The sequence below is a fragment of the Rhinatrema bivittatum genome, chromosome 3, assembly GCF_901001135.1.
Source record: "Rhinatrema bivittatum chromosome 3, aRhiBiv1.1, whole genome shotgun sequence".
NCBI classification, from domain to species: Eukaryota; Metazoa; Chordata; class Amphibia; order Gymnophiona; family Rhinatrematidae; genus Rhinatrema; species Rhinatrema bivittatum.
In genome coordinates, this window is record NC_042617.1 from 277,212,281 (window position 1) to 277,234,433 (window position 22,153).

The 22,153-nt window shown below is 44.1% G+C and overlaps 1 protein-coding gene across 1 annotated transcript in view; it reads right to left on the reverse strand.

Moving 5' to 3' along the window:
- Nucleotides 1-22,153, reverse strand: part of ERBB3 (erb-b2 receptor tyrosine kinase 3) — a 202,624-nt gene that overhangs the window by 34,706 nt on the left and 145,765 nt on the right. The gene's annotated exons all lie outside the window — the stretch shown is intronic.

Here is a 22,153-nt window from a genome sequence, read left to right on the forward strand (position 1 = left end):
AATCTGGAAGGGTGGCAGAGTAACTTGGCAAATAGTAGCAAACCATCAAGACTAGATGGTATTAAGAACATAAGAACATGCCATACTGGGTCAGACCAAGGGTCCATCAAGCCCAGCATCCTGTTTCCAACAGTGGCCAATCCAGGCCATAAGAACCTGGCAAGTACCCAAAAACTAAGTCTATTCCATGTTACCGTTGTTAGGAATAGCAGTGGCTATTTTCTAAGTCAACTTAATTAATAGCAGGTAATGGACTTCTCCTCCAAGAACTTATCCAATCCTTTTTTAAACACAGCTATACTAACTGAACTAACCACGTCCTCTGGCAACAAATTCCAGAATTTAATTGTGCGTTGAGTGAAGAAGAACTTCTCCGATTAGTTTTAAATGTGGCACATGCTAATTTCATGGAGTGCCCCTAGTCTTTCTATTCTCTGACAGACTAAATAACCGATTCACATCTACCCGTTCTAGACCTCTCATGATTTTAAACAACTCCATCATATCCCCCCTCAACTGTCTCTTCTCCAAGCTGAAAAGTCCTAACCTCTTTAGTCTTTCCTCATAGGGGAGCTGTTCCATTCCCCTTATTTTGGTCGCCCTTCTCTGTACCTTCTCCATCGCAACTATATCTTTTTTGAGATGCGGCGACCAGAACTGTACACAGTATTCAAGGTGGGGTCTCAACATGGAGCGATACAGAGGCATTATGACATTTTCCGTTTTATTCACCATTCCCTTCCTAATAATTCCCAATATTCTGTTTACTTTTTTGACTGCTGCGGCACAATGAACCGATGATTTCAATGTGTTATCCACTATGATGCCTAGATCTCTTCTTGAGTGGTAGCACCTAATATGGAACCTAACATTGTGTAACTATAGCATGGGTTATTTTTCCCTATATGCATCACCTTGCACTTATCCACATTAAATTTCATCTGCCGTTTCGATGCCCAATTTGCATCCCTAAATTCTGAAGATACTTAAACTGCAGATCTGTAATCGGTAATCTATCATTCAAATTTGCCACTGTACCAGAGGAATGGAGGATAGCTCATGTAAAATGGGCTCCAGGGGTATTTCAGGAAATTACAGGCTACTGAGCATGACATTGGTGCTGGATAAAATGGTGGAAGCTACTGCTAAAAACTGAATTACAGAGCTTATGGATAAACATGGCTTAATGGGGAACAGCCAACAGGAACTTAAGAAATGGAGCAATTATTTCTTACTTAATTTCCTTTCCTTGAATCCAGCCGCAAGGGTTATGCCCACTGACCAGCAGATGGAGTCAGAATAAAGGCTTTCAGAGCATCACTTCTTATAGAGTCCTCTGCTGACATTAGCCTGGAGTATATTCTGCAAAAGGTAAAGAAAAACTAAATTTGTTGCCAGAGGATGTGGTTAGTGCAGTTAGTGTAGCTGGGTTCAAAAAAGGTTTGGATACGTTCTTGAAGGAGAAGTCCATTAATGGCTATTAATCAATTTTACTTAGGGAATAGCCACTGCTATTAATTGTATCAGTAGCATGGGATCTTCTTAGTGTTTGGGTAATTGCCAGGTTCTTGTGGCCTGGTTTTGGCCTCTGTTGGAAACAGGATGCTGGGCTTGATGGATCCTTGGTCTGACCCAGAATGGCAATTTCTTATGTTCTTAAAGGGGAGGTAAAAGAAGCTACTTTAGCCAAAAGAATTTCCTTCAAAAATTGGAAGAAGGATCAATCTGAAGAAAATAGGAAAAAAGCATAATCATTGTCAAGTTAAAACGCAAAACATTGATAAGATAAGCTAAGAGAGAATTTGAAATAAGTTGGCTGTAGAGGCAAAAAACTCATATATATATATATATATATATATATATATATATTTAAATCCATCCAAAGCAGGAAGCCTGTGAGGGAGACAGTTGGACAGTTAGATGATCGAGGAGTTCAAGGAGCACTTAGGAAAGATAAGGCCATCGTGGAAAGACTAAATTATTTTTTTGCTTTGGTGTTTACTAATAAGGATTTTGGAGAGATAACTATTCTGGAGACAATTTTCAGGGGGGGATGATTCAGATGAACTGAACCAAATCAAGATGAACCTGGAAGTTGTGAGATTGACAAACTAAAGAATAGCAAATCACCTGGACCAGATGGTATACATTCCAGGGTTCTGAAATAACTAAAAAATGAAATTTCAGACCTTTAACTAGTAATTTGTAACTTATTAAAATTGTCCATTGTACCTGAGAACTGCAGGGTGGCCAATGTAACTCCGATATTTAAAAAGTGCTCCAAGGATAATCTGGGAAAACCATAGACAGGTAAGTCTGCTTTCAGTGCTGAGAAAAATTTTGGAAATAATACTAAAGATCAAACAGAATATGGTTTAATGGGACAGAGAGCCATCATAGATTTACCCAAGGGAAACCAGGACTGACAAATCTGCTACACACTTTTTAAGGGGTTAATAAACATGTGGATAAAGGAGAACCAGTAGATGTAGTATATTTGGATTTTCAGAAGGCATCTGACAAAGTCCCTCATGAGAGGCTTATAAAAACCTAAAGTCATAGGATAGGAGGCAATGTCCTCTTTGGATTGCAAACTGGTTACAAGAGAGGAAACAGACAGTAGTTTAAATGGTCAATTTTCTCAGTGGGAAAAAGGTAAGCAGTGGAGTGCCTCAGAGATCTGTACTTGGAATGGTGCTTTTAATATATTTATAAATGATCTAGAAAGGGTTGTGACGAGTGAGATGATCAAATTTGCAGATAACACAAAATTATTCAAAGAGGTTAAATCACATGCGGATTGTGATAAATTGCAGGAAGACCTTGCAAGACAAAGATTGGGCGTCCAAATGACAGATGAAATTTAATTTGGACAAGTGCAAGGTGATACATATAGGGAAAAATAATCTATGCTGTAGTTACACAATATTAAGTTTGATATTAGGATTTACCATCAGGCGTCATAGTGGATAAAACATTGAAATTGTCAGCTCAGTGTGCTACGGCAGACAATAAAGCATACAGAATGGGGAATTATTAGAAAGGGAATGGTGAAAAAAAAAACAGAATATCAATGTCTCTGTATCACTCCATAGTGAGACCGTATCTTCAATACTATTTGCAATTCTGGCCACCGCATCTCAAGAAAGACTTATGTAAGTCAAGAAATTTATACCAGAAATTAGGCACAAAAAAACTCTCTCGACTTATACAAGCGTAGTATATGCATGTTGTGCACAGCACCCACCCTCCCAACCCACCCAAGGCTCATCAAAAAGTCTCGTGGGTCCAGAGGGAGGCAAGGGCATGATCTCCCATTCCTGGGCCGTCAGCTGCCAATAATCAAAATGGTTGCCCAGCCCCTGTCCCACCATGAGACAGGGGCCAGCCAATGGCACATGGTAAGGGCAAAGGGTCGCTGGCGCCATTTTGATTATTGGCAGCCGATGGCCCGGGTGCGGGAAGGACTTTCAGTGAGTCTGGGGGGGGGGGGGGCTTTGATGGGTTGGGGCTGGAGTTTTTTGGCATTTTTCTTTTTATACATTTTCCAATAGTAAATAAGATTTATATTTTATTTATTTATTTATTTATTAGCTTTTATATACGACATTCGTGGGTACATCATGCCAGTTTACAATATAACAAAGGAGGGAAAATAAAAAAAACGAGGGTGGGGGGGGGGGGCAGCGTAGAAGAGAGAGAAGGGGCGAGAGAAGAGAGTGAAAAAGAGGGACGAGAATAGGAACAATACCTAATGGAAAAAACCAAAGAACATAATATGTTAACAGGAACAACTGGGGATCTCAAGGATGAGATAGATTAATGGGGTGGGGGAATGACCACCCAAGAGGGTTTAAATCAGCAGAAAAGCATTAGGGCTGGAGGTCAGCTTTTAGTGTGTGCCGCCAATAGCGCCCACTAAAACATCTTGAGCACAGGGGGGGCTAAAACACACAGGTACCTTCTCATTTTGACTGCTTCCACTGCTCTCCTAGCCCGCGGTCCGCGCAGACCCACCACCTCCCCCACACATAAAGCAGATCATACCCTTGACCTTATCTTCGTCAACTCCTGTATAAACTCTCCGCACTCACCTGACAGTATCCCTGTCCATGGTCAGACCACTCTCTTATCAATGTACTCCTCTCCATAAAATTGCCCTCCTCTATCCCCCACACATAGTAACAAAATCTCCTTTCGTAAACCATGCGCCACTGAAGACCTCATCTCTGCTTTCGACAATTTTACCAACAACCTAGACCTCACCAACCCCGATGCTGCCCTTTCCTCCTGGAGCAATCTCACCACCACCATAGCCAATGAAATTTGCCCTTTCGTCAATAAATAACCACTCTCAGTCAGCTATAAAACCCTGGTACACCACTAATTTAAAAATCTAAAAACAACCTCAGAAGTAAGAAAGAACCTGGCGCAAAAACACTGCAATTGGGAGGAAGTGACGTCAGCCGCGAAGCTGGCTGCTTAACTTACGAGCTCCCGGTCACTTTCCCTCAAAAAGCTATCTTTAGCTTGACAAACTGCAGCTTTCTAGTGCAATTTGGTTATAAACCTGAAGCGATTGCTGGCGGACAACTTTAGAGATGACAGCGAAGAAAAAATCTGTGGATTTCCACTGTTTCTCGTATCAGAAAGCAGGGGGCGCGGAGGCGGAGGCCCGGGAAAAAGCCGCGGCGCTAGATGCAACGTCGGAGCCGGCCGATGGAGACGACGAATTTCATGTTACCTCGGAAGAGGCACCTTCCCGTTCTGAGTTTCGGGACTGGTTTTGCAGCATACGCGCCGATTTAAAAAGCTACAAAAAAGAAATCCGCGAGATGATGGATGACTTTCATGAAGAGCTTAACGCGATGGGACGGCGTGTGGATGACCACGAGGGCAGAATGGACGAGCAGGCTGAGACTACCAAACAGCTCCAAGAAATGTGCACTGAGCTGCAGGGAGAAAATGCGACCATGCGGGCCAAAATGGCCGACTTGGAAAATAGAGCGCGGAGGGGGAATCTCCGTTTCAGGGGCTTCACAGAAAATAATGATAATTCTAACTGCGAACTGCTGGTTACCAGATTTTGTTCTTATCTACTATCCTCAGGAAGCTCAGCGGAACCGCAGGTCATGGAAGAAATAAAACTCGACAGAGCACATAGGGCGCTGCGCCCCCCGAGAGCTAATGTCCCAAGGGACATAATTGTCTGCTTCCACAATTACCCGCAAAAGGAGAAGATTGCTGCTGCAGCACGGAAGCAGCCTAACTGGGTGTGGGAGAACCAGGAGATCTCTGTCTACGCTGACCTTTCCCAGGCAACGCTTCAGAGTCGATTTGAGTTTCGGGAGGTTACCCAATATCTGAGAAGGGAGAATATTAAGTATCGCTGGATGCATCCGTTTGGACTCATTTTTACTTGGGAAGGGAAGACTTTCCAGGCATCCACAGTGATGGAGGCAGCATCTTTTCTGAAAGAAAAGGGATTCCATCCCACTACCACTGCAGTTGCTCCTGCTCGCAAGCTTCACCCCCAGGGGCAGCCTCCCAGATGGCAGAGGGCCACCTCACGCAACAGCAGGCTGAAAAGACATTCTGATACTGCCAAGGCCACTGAGGGGGCCACCTGAATCGTCAGAACTGTGCACTTCTGTGCGGGTTGCATTTTTGCATTGGCTGCCTCTGGCTTGCACTTACGCACGTCAAAGTCTGCTAGTTTGAGTTGTCTTGTGAGGTTTCTATGTTCTGCAAAGGTTTCAACTGTCATATGTTGGTTTTGTTCATATATTTTCTGACTGATTTGGGGGAGGGGGGAGTGCAGTTTGTTATCTTCTTCCTCCACAGGTAGAATACAGATGGATCTATGGGGGAGTGTGAGTAGATCCCATAATGGGGAGGGGAGGGGGGTGAGAGGGGGAGGGTTGGGGCCAAAGCAGGGGGGGGGTGGAGACCATCATTGCTAGTGTATTCCTCCATTCACGTTGGAAGTATGCTCAAAGGATTGTGAGGTGGATGTGTATGTTGCAGGCGGGGGAGCTGCTTCGGCAAGCCTTTTGGGAGGGAAGGTGTTGGTTTGTATCATGGTTAACATCTGCCTAGCCTCTATCAATGTAAGGGGCTGAATTACTCCACATAAGCGGCGCTTATAATATATAAGAATTGGGCTATTTGAAGGCGGATTTTTGTCTTTCTCCAGGAGACGCACCTTCGGGATCGTTACGAATCGTTAATGACTTCCTCTAGATATCCCTATCAATACTATGCAGCTAGCTCTAAGAAAGCAAGTATGCAGGGGTGGGAATATTAATGGGCCCCCATGTGGTCTTTGAACATCAATCCTGCATAGGATCCCATGGGTCGATACCTAATTCTGGTAATTAAGATTGATGGGGTGGATATACGTTAGTGAACATTTATGCCCCCAACAAGGAACAAGGACTGTTCTTTGACCAACTGAGTGCTCTTCTTTTATCTCATAGCAGGGGATACTTATTGTTAGGAGGGGACTTCAACGTAGTTCGCTCGCCGCAAATAGATGCCTCGAAGGGCTATGTGTCGACCTCATGCAAGCAGGAGGAGGAAAACTAGAGGCTTTGGTTGATACGTGGCAGCTTCTTGATGTCTGGAGGGTGCATCATCCTACCTCGAGGTCGTATACGTTTTATTCAACATCGCATCTCTCATATTCACGTATCGATTATATATTAGCAGATAAGGGACTGTTTCATCACATCCTTTCCTCGGATATACACCCGGTAGTTTGGTCGGACCATGCCGCTGTAGTAGTAGAGGTAACTTTACGTGGGTATGATGCAGGAGTTCGCTTCTGGCGATTAAATGAATCACTGCTGAGGGACGAGGATTTTCAGAAAGCCCTCGTTGATGATATAAAATGCTTCTTTCACAACAATGGGGGGGGGGACGTGGCTGCTCCAGTGGTCTGGGAGGCCTTCAAGGCTTATATTAGGGGTATTCTAATTTCCCGGGGCACCTATGTTAAAAAGCAGGAGACGAAGGCTGCACAGGCATTGAGAGACACGATAAAACAATTATCCCAAAGACACCAAGCTGACGGTTCGGGAAAGATTTGGGCTGCAACTTACCAAGGCCCCGGGAGGACCTAACTAGGTTGGAATCTAAACAGATAGCTCATCAAAATGTTCTTTAGCAAACCAGGCCTTTTTGAGGGAGGCAATAAAGCGGGAAACAGTTGGCCATAAGTTAAACATATACAATATCAAAACACATAGCCAAAATAAAAGCAGACAAGGACCGTATGCTTACCAATAATACGGACATACGTAAAAGGTTTTTAGAATTTTATTCCCACTTATATGCCCCCAATGTCAACATTGCACAGGATAAAGTGGACGATTACTTGGCGGCCATATCTTTACCGTGTCTCACTGTCGAAGCGCAGGCTGCGTTAGGATGCTGAGATTACAGTAGCAGAGATATTAGAGAGCATACAAGATTGAAGGTGGGGACAGTCACCGGGGCAGATGGTCTGACGGCCAAATTTTATAAACTTTTTGGACCTTATGTTGTTGCACACTTACAAAAAGTATTACAATTCTCTCCGCTTGGCGTCTCTCTTGGTCCCCAGGCAAAACTTGGCGGGCATAACGGTGCTTCCCAAGCCAGGACGAGATCCTACAAGTATGCGGCTCGTACCGCCCCATATCCCTGATAAATTTAGATCTCAAGATATTGGCCAAAATACTAGCGGACGTATAAATACCTATATCACTAGTCTTATACATCAGGACAGGCTGGGTTTATTCATGGAGAGACTGGCCGGAGATAACATTCGCAAATTGGTTGATATGCTATGGAATTGCTCATGAAAACCCTGGTGAAGTGCTCCTTCTTTCCATGGATGTGGATGAAGGCCTTCGATATGGTGCACTGGCCATTTTTGTTTTGGGGTTGTTGAAGAAAATGGGGTTTGGCCCGTATTTCTGTGAATGGCTGCTTAAAATCTATACGATCGTACCAAAAGCGTGCCTCAAAATCAATGGGTGGGTACTCTGAATGCTTTGAAGTGGGGAGAGGAACGCGGACAAGTGTGCCCCTCTTTCGCCCCTACTTTTTGCGATATTCTTGGAACCTCTAGCAAGTTCAGTATACGGACAATCCAAACATACAAGGATTGCAAGCAGGTGGTCCTCATGCACAAATTATGTCTCTTTGCTGATGACATTATATTTATAGTCAGAGATCCCTCATTCTTCTTTATTAGCAATTCGAAGGGGAGATCCGATGCTATAGCGAGGCGTCTGGTTATAAAGTGAACTGGGAGAAGTCGGAGATACTTAATGTTACTTGCTGCTGCAGCAACAGTGGTCATTCTTGCAGCCTTTACACCCCTTTCGATGGGCACATCCACACGCTCTAAATATTTGGGAATTTATCTCACTAGCCACCCGAAAGACCTCTTTAGCTATAACTACCCGCCTCTCATTAAGAAAATTTTTTTTGATCTAGATAAATGGCATCGCTTGCCTATAAGGTGGTTGGGACGTATAGCTACTGTAAAAATGTCCATTCTACCCAAACTACTTTACTTATTTCAGTCTCTCCCTATTGCTATTCCAAATGCGGCACTAAAAACTATTGGCAAAGGCGCAATCTTTCAGTTTTATCTGGCGCAGGCGTCCACCGCGCATTAGGAGACAGGTGCTGTATCAAACCAAGATTGGAAGGGGGGTCTTAGCGTACCTAACTTTCAATGGTACTTCGTGGCGGGCCAAGTAAGACCCATTATGAATGGCACTGGGGAGCCCGGCTATGAAGCACTGGGTCCTTATAGAGCAGGATAGGGTACCAGAGATGAACTTCGATTGCAATGCCTTGGGCAACCGCGTTCCACGTGGCTGGAATGCAAGGCTATGTTGCCTACCCACCAAACATACTCTATCCATGTGGGCTCAGTGGAAGACACAAGGTTAGTGGGCTCTAAGAGATATTTTACTTAACTAGTCTATATTATAACTAAGGACTTTGGGCCGGGCCTCCCAGCACTCAGCATTTCCATGCCTGGAAAAGCCAGATCCTAACTCGGCTGGCACACATATGGGGGAGTGATAAATTGCTCTCTTTCACTTCCCTACAGGAAAATTCGGGGTTGCCAGCCACTGAATTCCTAGCTTACCATCAGCTTGCACATTTTTGTTCCACCAATGGAGTGTCAGCAGACCTTGTCTAAGGGGAAAACTCTCTTTGAAGGGTACTGCCTCTAATCCACAGAGAACCGAGGGGGTTGCTCTCAAAGATTTATAAATTACTAAATTACTAGGATTCTGGCAGACACTGGTCATGTCTTGGCGTGGAGTGTTGATCTTAAACAGGATATATCTACCAGAGGACTGGGATCGTATTCTTTTGTGTATTAGTAAAGCTTCAGTATGTCCGCATTGCTTGTAGAAAATGGTTATAAACTTTTATATCGTTGGTCATGACCCCTGACAGATTGGGAAGATACACCTAGGCATGACGGGAAATGTTGGAGGGGCTGTGATACCAAGGGCACGTTTTTCATATGTGGCTGGGCTGGGGGACTGTATACAGCCTCTCTGGAGGAAGGTGGAATGTTGGATCTCTGAGGTGCTTGCTTCCTCGATACGTCTAGCAGCTGAGGGTGCCTTGCTGAGTGACTTTGATCGGGAAGCTTCCAAGGCTTGTTCGGCCTTTTGTACACAAGTGTGCATCGCAGCGAGACTTGAAATTGCGCGCCAATGGAAGAATAAGACAGGTGCATCCTTGGCTGCGGTGCAACATAGGACGGACCAAATTTGTACCTTGAATAAACTCACAGCGGAAAAATACGGGAGGCTGAAATCCTTTCACCGCATTTGGAACCCTTATCTGGCCTGGCGGACTTCCTGGACATCTATATCTCAAGTGTGACTGTCATATCTGTTGTACCTGACCATTGTTGCTGTGTTCTCTTTGTCTGTAGCAGTTTATCCCTGCGAATTCTGGTGGTTTGTTTCTGCAGGGCTGGGTGTGGACCCAATGTTATTCTATTCATACATGACACTTCTATCCAACTCGTTTCACTGTAACATTGATTATACTGTTGTTAATGGTGGTGATGGTGAGGGCTATACCTTACTTAATCTGTTGCGGACTCATTAGCAGAGGATCTCTGAGGGGGGGGGGGAAGGATGGAGGGGGCAGAAGGGGGACATAAACCTGTGATGCATTCTATATATTTTCTGTATTTTAAGGTTGTTGATGTACACCGTTATATGCATCAATAAAAATTGTTAAACCTAAAAAAAAGAAGTGTTTTAAAATAAATCTTACTCCTGAAAGTTTACATAGGATTTATCGTAATGTGGGGATACCTGCTGGTTCAAAAATACTGAGCTATGGTGGAGGATTTAATCAATGAAATAACTAAGATTAAAATACTGAAAGGTCCTAAAACACTTGTCAGGACTCCTGAACTCTAATAGCCCTTCCAAAATGATAAGATGATTATCACAAATCATTATAGCAGCACGATTGGAATTGCATCTGGTTGGAATATGATTTTATCCAATTGGAGTGCATTACAATAGCTTATTTGGAAGACGCAATATATGGGCAAGTTCATGGCGATTTAAAAAAAAAAAAAAACCCAGGTTACAAATGTTAATGCTATTTGGAAACTGTTTAAACAGCGGGGTGATATCTAATATTAGCTGAAATACATAATGTATTAGGTGTTCTCTGCCTTGAATTGTTGGAAATATGGGAAGGGGCGGTGAAACAGTGGATCATCTTGCTATTACTTGGTTCAATAAAATTTAAAGTGGGGGGCAAGAACTATGAGCTGAATATTGTGGGGTCCTAGTCATTTGCTACTGTTTAGTTTGTCATTTTGCTCGAGCATCTGTTCCACATTCCTTCAGCTCCTCTGGAACACCACCTTCAAAGAATGTGTGCGCATCTTCCCCGACCCCCTCCTCAGTAAAGGACCAAAACAGACTTCGTTTAGTTTTTCTGCCATGGCTTTATCCTTCCAGAGTGGCTTTTACACTGGTTATTTAGTGGCCCAACTGACTCCCTCGCAGGTTTTTATTTATAAGGTACTTAATAAGAGAAAAAAAAATACATTTCATTATCTTGTAAGTTGTACGTTGTTTTATAGTTATATGTGAAGCCCATTGTCTTATAGTTATATGTAAAGCCCCTTCCTTTTGGGCATCTCACTGTTTTATGTAAACCGGAGTGATTTGTATCTGATACAAGAACCTCGGTATATAAAAATTAAAATAAATAAATAAATAATCTTTTGCCTCTTTGGCAAGTCTCTCTTCAAACAACTTTATTAAGGTTTTACATTTAAGTTGGCAGTGCTTATGTGGCTTCCCACTTTTCCAGTTTTTAAGAGAGGACTTTTTGGCTTTGATGGCCTCCTTCAAAGCCCCATTTAACGTGCTGGCAGACCCTTGGTTCTTCTATTGGCCTTTTTTAATTTGTGGAATACATTTTTATCTGGGTTTCCAACATGCTGCTTCAAAACAGCCTCCGTGCCTCATGCAGACTTTTATTCCTTGTGCTGAGCAGGAGAGGTGGGAGGTGCAAAGGGGCTTCTATGAGATCATCCCAGTGACAGGGAGCTGAACTATTAGGGGACGATGCAATAAAGGCGCGTAGAAAGCGGGCGCCGAACACGAAAAACCCGATAATCCCGGCGTCGGTTTTCAGGACCGGCGTACGGCAGTCACGAAAACAGATGCTGATAAACTCAGCATTGGTTTTCGGCGAACTAGAAAAAGAAGAAAAGAAAAGAAATAAAAGAAAAAAAAATTTGACAGTTGGACCCATCACGAAAACCAACGCCATTAAACTCGGCATCTGTTTTTGTGATGGGCCAGACTGTCAAATTTTTTTTTTTTCTTTTTTTGATGCGCACATCTATTAACGTCTGCTCCTGGCAGGCGTTAATAAATGTCAGTTAAATGTGCGTCCAAGACACATCGGGAGTGAATGCCTAATAGCCTCATTCACATGCATTTGTATGAGAAGAGCACTATTACATTCACTCCGCGTTGGACGTGCGTTGAATAGGCGCTAATCCCCTTACTGCCTTAGGGGATTGATTAGCGCCTATTCTACCTGCGTCCAACTGCTCGATAAGAGTGCGCTCGGCTCAGCGCACCATATTGCATCGGCCCCTTTGATTGCACTTTTGTGAAATTGCTTCCTTCAATGTGCCAGGAAGCTTCCTACTGGAACCATAAGCATTACCACAGTCCGAATCCTCGGGTCTTCTGTGACCATTGCTGTAAGAGGGTTATTATGCTGGATTGCAGCCTTTTTAAAGATAATCCAGGCCACATTCCCACTGAGCAACCAGGCATTTACAAAGTAGGCTGGAACATATTAGTACTGAAACATAGCCTGATTATGTAGAGGCTGAAGGTGTTGTTATGGCAGACCTGCCCCTCTCCTACAGGAACTGGCTAAGGCTAACTGAAAAGATTGTTAGAGGACAACGTAAAAAGCTGAAATTCTGCACACCGTTTCTTAATGCACAACACAATCTTTTATTTTATTTTTTTTTTTTTTAACATCTGATGCATTGGGAATTTAAAAAAAATATTAAATGCACACATACCAAAAACTGTGTGCAAAGAAAAGACTTAACATACAGCAAAAGATGATTTATGCACAGAAATCATGGGCTGTGCACATAAAAATAATGACATAGGCACAACAAAATATTTTCAGTTCAGAAAGGCAATTTTTTTGTGCACATAAATCGTATTTTATGCATGGAAAACCTGCTCCATGTGCATAAAATCCTGACTGCAGGTCCCGGCCCTGGAACTCCAGCTTCTTCTACTTGTAGACTAACCTTAGCCCTGGAAACTTTACTCCATCTTGGACTAGGAGTTAAGTTTCCAGTGCTAAGAAAGCATGAGATAAACCAGTGCACCTCTCTGCATTTGGGGATTATTAGCTAATGCCTTCATTAGCACTGGATTTCATGCTGCACCAGCAGTAAGGCGTGTGCCCTCTGCTGGCTCCACTGCATGACGTCAGTCTCTTAATTAGGGAGCTGCCTGGGCAGCTTGAAAAGCGTTTGCTGCTGCCCAGATTGACAAATACTAAGGGAGATGGCCAGAGAACCTCATGTGAGAGCATTTGAGACTAATCCAGGGTTTATCCCAAGATGCTTAGGAAACCTGTTTTTTTAATTTAAGCGCTGGAGCCTCTCACCCAGGTCCCAACCTTAACCCACCCCAGAGTGGCAGAGCCTAAGGATGCGGAGGGAGTTTTTTGCTCAAACTCTTTGCCAAAGCACCTAAACGGAATATCCTCCCCGAGAAAGAGGCTGGGAAAAGAACTTCGGAGCCCACGGACATGAATGAGCCTGAATCTCTGTTCCCAGACTCTGAGCCTGCCACTCGGGCTAGATGCTTTTGTTCTTTTGATTCCTTAAAGTGGTGAAGCTGGTTTTTTTGTGTCACTGTGGTCTGTCTGGAGCTGCATAAATAAACCTTTGTTTGAACTGTTCTATGCAGGACAGCTCAGCCAGGCCCATATTCGCCCACCCCCTGGCTCCTACAGTTCCTTGATGATGATGGATGAGGTGGCCAAGTTTCCTGGGTCCTGTCGGGATGCCCCCTGTATTAAAGACCGTACCTCCTCCGTGAGCATGGGGATTCTTGGGAACCAGAAAGCAGAGTTCTCCGGGGTAGATATCTGGAACTGTTGTAGTCCTCAGTGGTGCTAGTGATGTGTTCCTAGCTCATAGGGGCCGATGCAATACAGCGCCACTCGGCCGAGCGCGCTGTTTAACCCGCCATTGGACACGGGTTGTGTAGGCGCGTGCACAGCCCCTTATGCTATAAGGGGATTAGCGCCTCTACAACGCGCGTCCAACACGCTGGCAAACTAATAGTGCTCATCGCATTAAAAGCAGAAAATATTGTTTTTCTGTGCATCCTCTGACTTAATATCATGGTGATATTAAGTCAGAGGAAGGGAAGATTAAAAAAAAATTTATTTTTTTTAAAGTGCAGGGACATGGATGCTCAGTTAGCCAGCGTTCCTTTCCCGAACCCGTGGCTGTGCGCCGATTAGGAAAACAGGCGCCGATAAATCCAGCGCCCGTATTCTAAACCGGCAGCCAACCTCTCCCGGGCACCCGCTGTGAAGGAGGCGCTAGGGGCACGCAATCAACCCTAGCACCTCCTTAACAGCACGACCCCTAATTTAAATATTGCATGGTGCCCGTAGGAGAGGTGCCTGGGGTGCGTTAGGAAAGCGGGCGCTGAACACTCAGTGCATTTTTTTGGGGGGTTTTTTGCATCGGCCCCCTAGCATTTCAAGATGTACTGCTTTTTCCTGTGCTTGGCAGAGAAATTGTCTTCCCTCCTATTGGCCTGGTTGTTAACTCCCTTCCATTGCTGCTTCTGAGGAGTTGCCTTAAGTGTGCCTCTCTCTCGCCACCAGGTCCTTGATCCAACACACCTTTTGCACTGCTGAAAAGCCGGTTTTGTTTACTAGACTACACCCAAGGCTTCCTTGCCATTTTACTAGTGCAAGTCAGCAAAGTGTTCATTGTATACTACATGTGTCTCTGTGAACATCTTCCCTGGCCCAAGGAGGTAGTTGGGGAGGTTAAGAGCTCTCTGGTAGGTGGATGATGTGTAAATGTTATGACATAGCTGGTAAGATTTTTAGAAGTTGTGAGTGTGAAGTTGCTCTGTTGTGGTTTTTTTTTTTTTTTTTTTTAAAGAGCTGCTCTGTTGAAAGTGCCCTATGGTATAGCAGGTAAGGCACACAGGGTTATCTTTTCACTTTCTCCCTGGTTTTTAGATGCTGCTTTGAATTAGTTTGTTTGAGCTGTCAATTGAGCCTAGCATTGGAAAAATGGAATGATGCCCTTTTTGGAATAATCAAAATGTGCATTTAGCTATCAGAGGAGGACATGTTACCCCTTTTGCAATAGCTTGCCTATGTTTGATTGTAAACTCTGCAGCACAGCTTGCCTTGTACTTTCCTACTACCTAAATCTACACTGAAACCGTTACAATTACTGCAGAATGCCGCTGCTCGAGTTCTCACTGGCAAGAGGAAATTTGATCACATCTCACCAACCTTAAAAAACCTACACTGGCTACCAATTTCGCAAAGGATTAAATATAAGACTTTTAACTATACTGCATAACGAAATTTACCAAGGTGACAGTTCTTCCCTAGAGAATATGATCGCAATTCATAAATCACCTCGCTCCACAAGGTCTACTGACAAATTGCAATTAATCATTCCCCCCCCTATCATCTGCAAACTAACCATTACGAGAAATAAACCGATGTGATATCCTGGATGAATGTCGGTATATAAAAATTTTAAATAAATAAATAAATAAATAGAGCCTTCTCCATTGCAGGTCCTAAAGAATGGAACTCTATTCCTTCCTACCTAAGTTCTATCAGAGACTCCAAATCATTCAAAAAGAACTCAAAACATGGTTGTTTAGACAATCATTCTCAGTCTGATCTGGATAACCTTAGTCTTTATCATATTGTATCCAAAACCTTGATTACTAAGATTTCACCTAAATTGATTTGTAAATTATCTGCAAATCGTTATACGTTGCCTATGCCGTGATGTTACCTATCACACAGTTGTTCTTGCATTATAATATGCTTCATGTATGATGTTGTTTTTCTCTGTAAACCGGGGTGAAGGCAATCTGCTATACTTTGGTATAAATAAATAAGGCAAGGAACTGATGGTTGCCTTGTAATACACTTTTACTGTTGGGGCTTACTCAGTTGCTTTTGTTGGAGCTGGGGTGAATATGTAAGAACACAAGATACGCCATTGTTTCCCATTCTTTGCTGTATGTAAAATTTGTATGAGCATTTTGGTATTTGTTAAATACCTATTTAAATAAATATTGTTTTAATACTATGCCTCCTTAAGATTGGTACATTAGTGTTTCACTTGGATTTACCTCACATACACACCCACCCCTTTATATTGGAGTAACCGTACATTTCTTGATTACCTTTTGACAGCTAATACTCTCAGATTCAGGTCAGAATTCAAAATCTGTTCCTAATACTCGGCACATGCAGTACTCCATGCCTGCTTTCCCCATCTCACTCAGCCTGGTGATAAGACAGAGAGGCTAGAAGGACTCAAAGACAGACGCTCAGACTGGGGCAGAGAGGAGGTGGTGTGCACCAACGTGGGGTCCTGAACACTGCGGGGGCTCATGCTGCAGCTAGGATTAGGCATGCACGATTGCCCATGCTTTCTGCAAGGAGCTCCTCCACCTTTAAGAGCCACCGCTGGTGTCTCTTGCTGCTGCTGCAAAGTGCTGAGAGCCGAGCTCAGGTGCTAGCCTTGATCTGACCATTAAGCAGTGGTGATTTTTGCAAGCCACAACAGTTGGGGGGGGGGGGGGGGGAGATATGCCTGCTAGGTCAGGCCAAAGGTCCAGGGAGCCATTCTTTCTTAGACTATGGCCAGTCTGGGCCTCAAGTACTCTGTCAACCCCAAAAATGATGGGAGTGTATGCAAATGAGGCAGGCTGGCAAGCAAAACACAGCCAGGCCTTTTGGCTTCTTGCCTTTACTTCACATTGCATGCTGCGTACTGTTTCCCTGCCTTGCTCAATAAGGAGCAATGCCACCAGCATGACTTTGCATATTGAAAAAGGGATAATGAGGGTCAGGCCTGGTGTAATAAGGCTGATAATGCATTCCATGGCTCAGAGATGGGCCAGCCCCAACTGCCTCATTATCACTCAACTCCCTGCTATTTCACCTCCCGTGCAGACGCTGCACAGCCAGGCAATAGAATTTTTTTTTTTTTTTTTTAATTTGGCTGGCTTTTACGCATAGCTATTTTCCATGGCTTCAAGCGCTCCCCTTGTGAGCTCTGCACATTGAAACAGATGCAATGCTCAAACTATGAAAAGTAACAGGACATGATTTTGGATAATGCATCTTGTAGCAGCCGTAAAGATACTGCCACTTTGTGACCAGTTAGAAGCCTCACAGGCAGTTAAGGGATTTGGTGGCACAGGCAGGACACAATCCTGGGCCCAGAACTATCAACTATCTCTTTAGGAGAGGGAAACATCATTCTGAATAGAAAGCATTTCCTCTGATACCACCCAGTCCTCAACAAAGGAGAGGTCTATTTCAGTGAATTGTGATGGACAGTTAAGATATAACATGAAAAAGGGAGAACTCAAATGGGTAGAGCTCACTGGAGAGAACATCCAGAGACAGATGGAGGTGGCGAGGTCTTTTTTTTTTTAAAGCTCAACACAGGTTCTAAGGCCCATGCTGCTTCTACATTTCAGGATGACCCTGGGCAAGTTGTATTACCTCCCGAGCATTTGAGGCAGCCCGAAGAGAAAAAGTTCTCCTCCTTCCGCACAAACAGGCCGATACAGTAAAAGTCGCGGGAGAACGGGCGAGCGCCCCCTCTCCCGGCGCGCGCACAGGCCACTCTCCTGTGCGTGCGATTCAGTAAAAAAAAAAAAAAAAAATTCAAATTAGGGCCCACGGTAAAAAGAGGCACTAGGGACGCTAGCGCGTCCCTAGCACCTCTTTTTTGACAGGAGCTGCGGCTGTCAGTGGGTTTGTCAGCCGACACTCAATTTTGCCAGCGTCGGTTCTCAAACCCGCTGACAGCCACGGGTTCGGAAACCAGACGCCGGAAAAATTGAGCATCTGGTTTTCAACCCGAACTGTGGGCTGATTTAAATTTTTTTTTTTATTATAAATTATTTTTAACTTTTGGGACCTCCGACTTAATATCGCCATGATATTAAGTCAGAGGTTGTACAGAAAAGCAGTTTTTACTGCTTTTCTGTGCACTTTCCCGGTGCCGGCAGAAATTAACGCCTACCTTTCAGTAGACGCTAATTTCTAAATGTAAAATATACGGCTTGGCTGCACATTTTACTTACTGAATTGCGTGGGAATAACTAATAGGGCCATCAATATGCATTTGCATGTTGCGGGCACTATTAGTTTCGGGCGGAATTGGACGTGCGTTTTTGACGCACTATTACCCTTTACTGAATAAGGGGTAAAGCTAGCGTGTCAAAAACGCGCGTCCAAACGCGGGTTAACAGTGCGCTCCACCGGACGCATTGTACTGTATCAGCCTGACAGTGAATAGAAAAAGCTCCTGTAACCTCAGTAGCTAAACTTGCAATATTTGCCTGGGCCACACTGTTATGTTTATATTCTTAATTGTTCCTGGGTGATATCTATAAGCCAAAACGATGTTGCAGCGGTTTTCCTCCTGCAGGAGCCATGTTTGGTAGCTCTCTACTTTCGACTAATGACAGGAATTCAAAAATGTCTTAGAGCATATGTAGCAGGAAAGAATACACTCAATTTTCAAAAAGATATTTTCCTGGGGGAAAAGAATTGCCCACCTGCAACAGGGCTAAAAGTATACCTGGAGTTCCATGGTGCATGCACTTCTAGCTGGGCAGCATTCCTGGCAGGGTTTTGGGCAGGATTAGAAAGCAGTACACACACATTGCATTTTTGAAACATATGCATGCACAGTTACAAAATCCACAGGCCAGTTGGGTAGGTTTTTTTTTATAGGGAAATTCCTTTCCCTCTTTCCATTCTCCTTCAGTCCTCATTCTTCTCCGATTGCCCGTGCAGGGCATAAGACGGCCTAGGGAACTAGGCAAAACGTCAGCCATGTGTACCCCAGTACCATTCTTCTTCCTCTCTCTGCCCCCCCCCCCTCACCACCCAGTCCCAGTACCTATTCTTCTTCCTCTCTCCACCTCCAGCCCCAGGACCCAGTCTGTGCTGAGGACTCAGCAGGGAACATCTTTATTGGCTTCCACTGCCATCACCGTTGAGGTCATGGGAGAGCAGCTGGTGGTTTCAGTGTTGCACAAACCCACAAATGAAGCCGGATCATGGAGCTGCTGTTAATGGCCGCCTTAGAAGAGAGCTGGCAGAGTGAGAGGTAGAGGGTGGCAGTGGCAGTGGCAGGGAGCATATTGGCAAGGCTTGGCCCCCAATTTATTCCAGACCCAAAACTGTGGTGCTCTAAACCAGGGTTCTCAACCCAGTCCTTGGGACATGCCTAACCAGTCAGATTTTCGGGATATCCATGATTAATATGCATGAGATAGATTTGCATAAAACAGAAGCAGTGCATGCAAATCTATCGCATGCATATTCATTATGGATATCCTGAAAAGCTAACTGGCCAGATGTGCCCAGAGAGTGCTCTAGAAGACCACTTAGTCTACCTCATGCTTCCACTGGCCCGGTCTTCTCCTCCACCGCTCCCTCACCCCTGTAATCTTCTCGCTTTTCTCTTTCATTCCGCCCCAGTTGCTCACTCTCTTCTTCCACTCGTCCTGCTGCCACCTCCCCTAGCCCCCAGTCGGGCTGAAGATGCAGCCCCATCCAACTCTGCCCACCGGCTGGGAAAATCCAGTTCCCTCTGGTGGAAACCCTGACTATCCATATTCCTTCTGTTCCCAGCATACACACAGACATTTTTACTTTGGCTCTAATTCCAAAGAGATACATGGAAGCGATGACTAATTTATTTACTTTTTTAATTCATACATGTATATAGAAACTTCCTTCAGTGTGACGTCAACACACATTAGTGGGACAGTTTTATAAAAAGAGCCAAGGACTGCTTACAGAAGATTTCAAGTGGCCTTTAATCCTCCAAGGCCCAAAACTGGAATTCCATTTACAGAATGAAGCTAAAACCAGCGGCACCTACTGGTTTCATTCAGAACACGGAAGGAATATTTCTTCAGTGGCGGAAGTTCCGAATACGTATCCAGTTGTTATAGACCAGAACAAAAGCACAGCAAGATTTCTCATTCCCAAATTTGGTTGTTAGGGGTGTCTTATCTACCCCCATGCATTCTTCTTCTATTATTATTTTTTTTTCAGGCTGCGATACTTTGGGTTTGAGCCAACCCAAGGATGATCCAGACATGTTGAACATGAGCTTCCGAGACCAAGGCAGAACTTGCCTCAGATGTGGGTCTGGAAGACTCCCATACAGCCTGACCCTTTGGGTTATTCTTCTTTCATGGGTGCCATAAAAAGTGATCACAGCTTGTACGAGTTGGGTTTTCCCTCCGGTACCGATACGGCCACAAGAGCTCTTCCCTTCTCAGGCGTGTAACTTGTTTTGATGTTACATATCTGTGCTTTTTGCAGAGCATACTGTGTATCTGGGAAATTTAGAGTTCCTTCTTGCTTTCAAACTTATTGTCCATCTGCCCCATTTGGCTAAAATGGCTTCATGCCCATGGCCCCAAACTGACCAAGCTTTGTGTAAATCCTTTCCTTCCAGCTTAATGTACAAAAATAGGAGGGCCTTAAACTGGGCTAAAGTGCAAAATGCTTCCCGTGCCGCTGGCGTTGGGCAGCTCATCATCTTCAGCAGAGAGCTGGAAGGCTTGTTTAGTGACATGCGTGGCAAACACCAAAACACCCCGCATGGATTTTTAGCTACGCTTCTCGCATTGTCATTTTCAGATTTCCTCATTTATAAAAAAATATAATAAAAAAAAAAAATACACACACGACTTCTGGTCGATTTTATACAAAAGTAAGATATAAAAAGGCGATACAAGGTAACAAAATTAATACAAATTTCACAAACATTTAGAAAATTTAAAATGTCCCCTCCTCCCCCTACAAAAAAAAAAAAAATATATATATATTTATGCAAGGAGAACATTTTACAGAAAGAAAGACAGGAGAGCTCAAGGAGCTCGGTGCTGCTTCATCTCAACTGGATACAAAAGTATTTCCCTATTTGTTCATAATCTGAAAGGCACAGAACACAGCGACAGTGCATGTCATCCGGAGACAACCAGTTCCCTTCATTCGTTCCTTTCCTGTCCTACAGTCTCTGTCTTCTAGCAGCAGTTTCCCCGGGGGGAGGGGACTGCGTTGCCCCCAGCTTCGCCCCTCTGGGTATACTGGTAAACAAGTGTTTCTGCACAGAGACAGATAGTGCTTACAGCAGGGGGGGGGGGGGGGATTGAGAACCAGGGAAGCCACGTTCAAATTCTGCTAAGTGCATATATGGAGGCACTTCTTGTTATTCTGGAAAAAAACAATTGCAATAAAAGATTAAAAATAAAAAAAAAATCCGTTTCTCCCACTGCTGCCCCTTGTAATCTTGGGCAATTTCCATTGCCTCAGGTAGCATATTTCCCATAGACACAAATAGGAGGAAACCTTTAGTAAATAGGCCTCTTAAACTTATAAAACCCTTTGGGGAAGGGACCTACCAACTGTACCTGAATTTGTAACTCACCTTGAGCCCAGATTTGGAAAGGTGAGTAATTAGGTCCAGAATCAGCTTCAATTAAAAAAAAAAAAAAAGTGGCAATATTTCCCCCCTCAACTATAATATAGTATGATAACAAATTAGATCACCTCCCTTTTCAAGAGCTTTTCTGTGTTAATCCAAACCAGAATTTAACAGGACTGTGTAAACTGCTCTAAGAACATGCACCAGTAGGAAACTGCTGTTACCATTGTCCTGTTAACTTTTAGGACTCACAAGAGTTTAACTTTTTTAGGTTGCTCATCTTGAGACACCTCATCTTGGTTCCTATGGATCTGAAGGCCTCTCTAGTCTCCCCTCTCTCTTTCTCCCATAACCACCTGACCTCTGCCCAGAAATCCAGACAGTCCTCCAGCGTGAGAGAAGGGCCCAGATGCCAGCACTACCCGCAAAGTACAGAAGCTTCCTCATGGAGGCTCCACGATGGATGTGCGAAGCAATTTTTCTCATACACGCAGAAAGAAATATTCTTGGCGCCTATGGGCCTTAGTTTCCAGCAGCAGTGGGGGATGATCAGGTTTCTCCTAGTGCAGAACAGATCTACGGGCTTTGTTCTTTGCGTTTTGGCTCGTTACAGGGGTCCTGAGAACTTCCCAGCACATTGTATTACTGGACTATAATCCTTCATAACCTTGGAGCGCCTTTGTCAGTCCGGCCCCACTCATATAACACCCTTCAGATTCTTCAGAAAGGCCACATAAAACACCCCCCTCAGTCCTTCCTCCACTCTGCCTTCTCACCCCCCCCCAGGGGTCATGGCCTTTTAACTGTCCTCCCACTTATCTATTATTGCCATAAATGTCA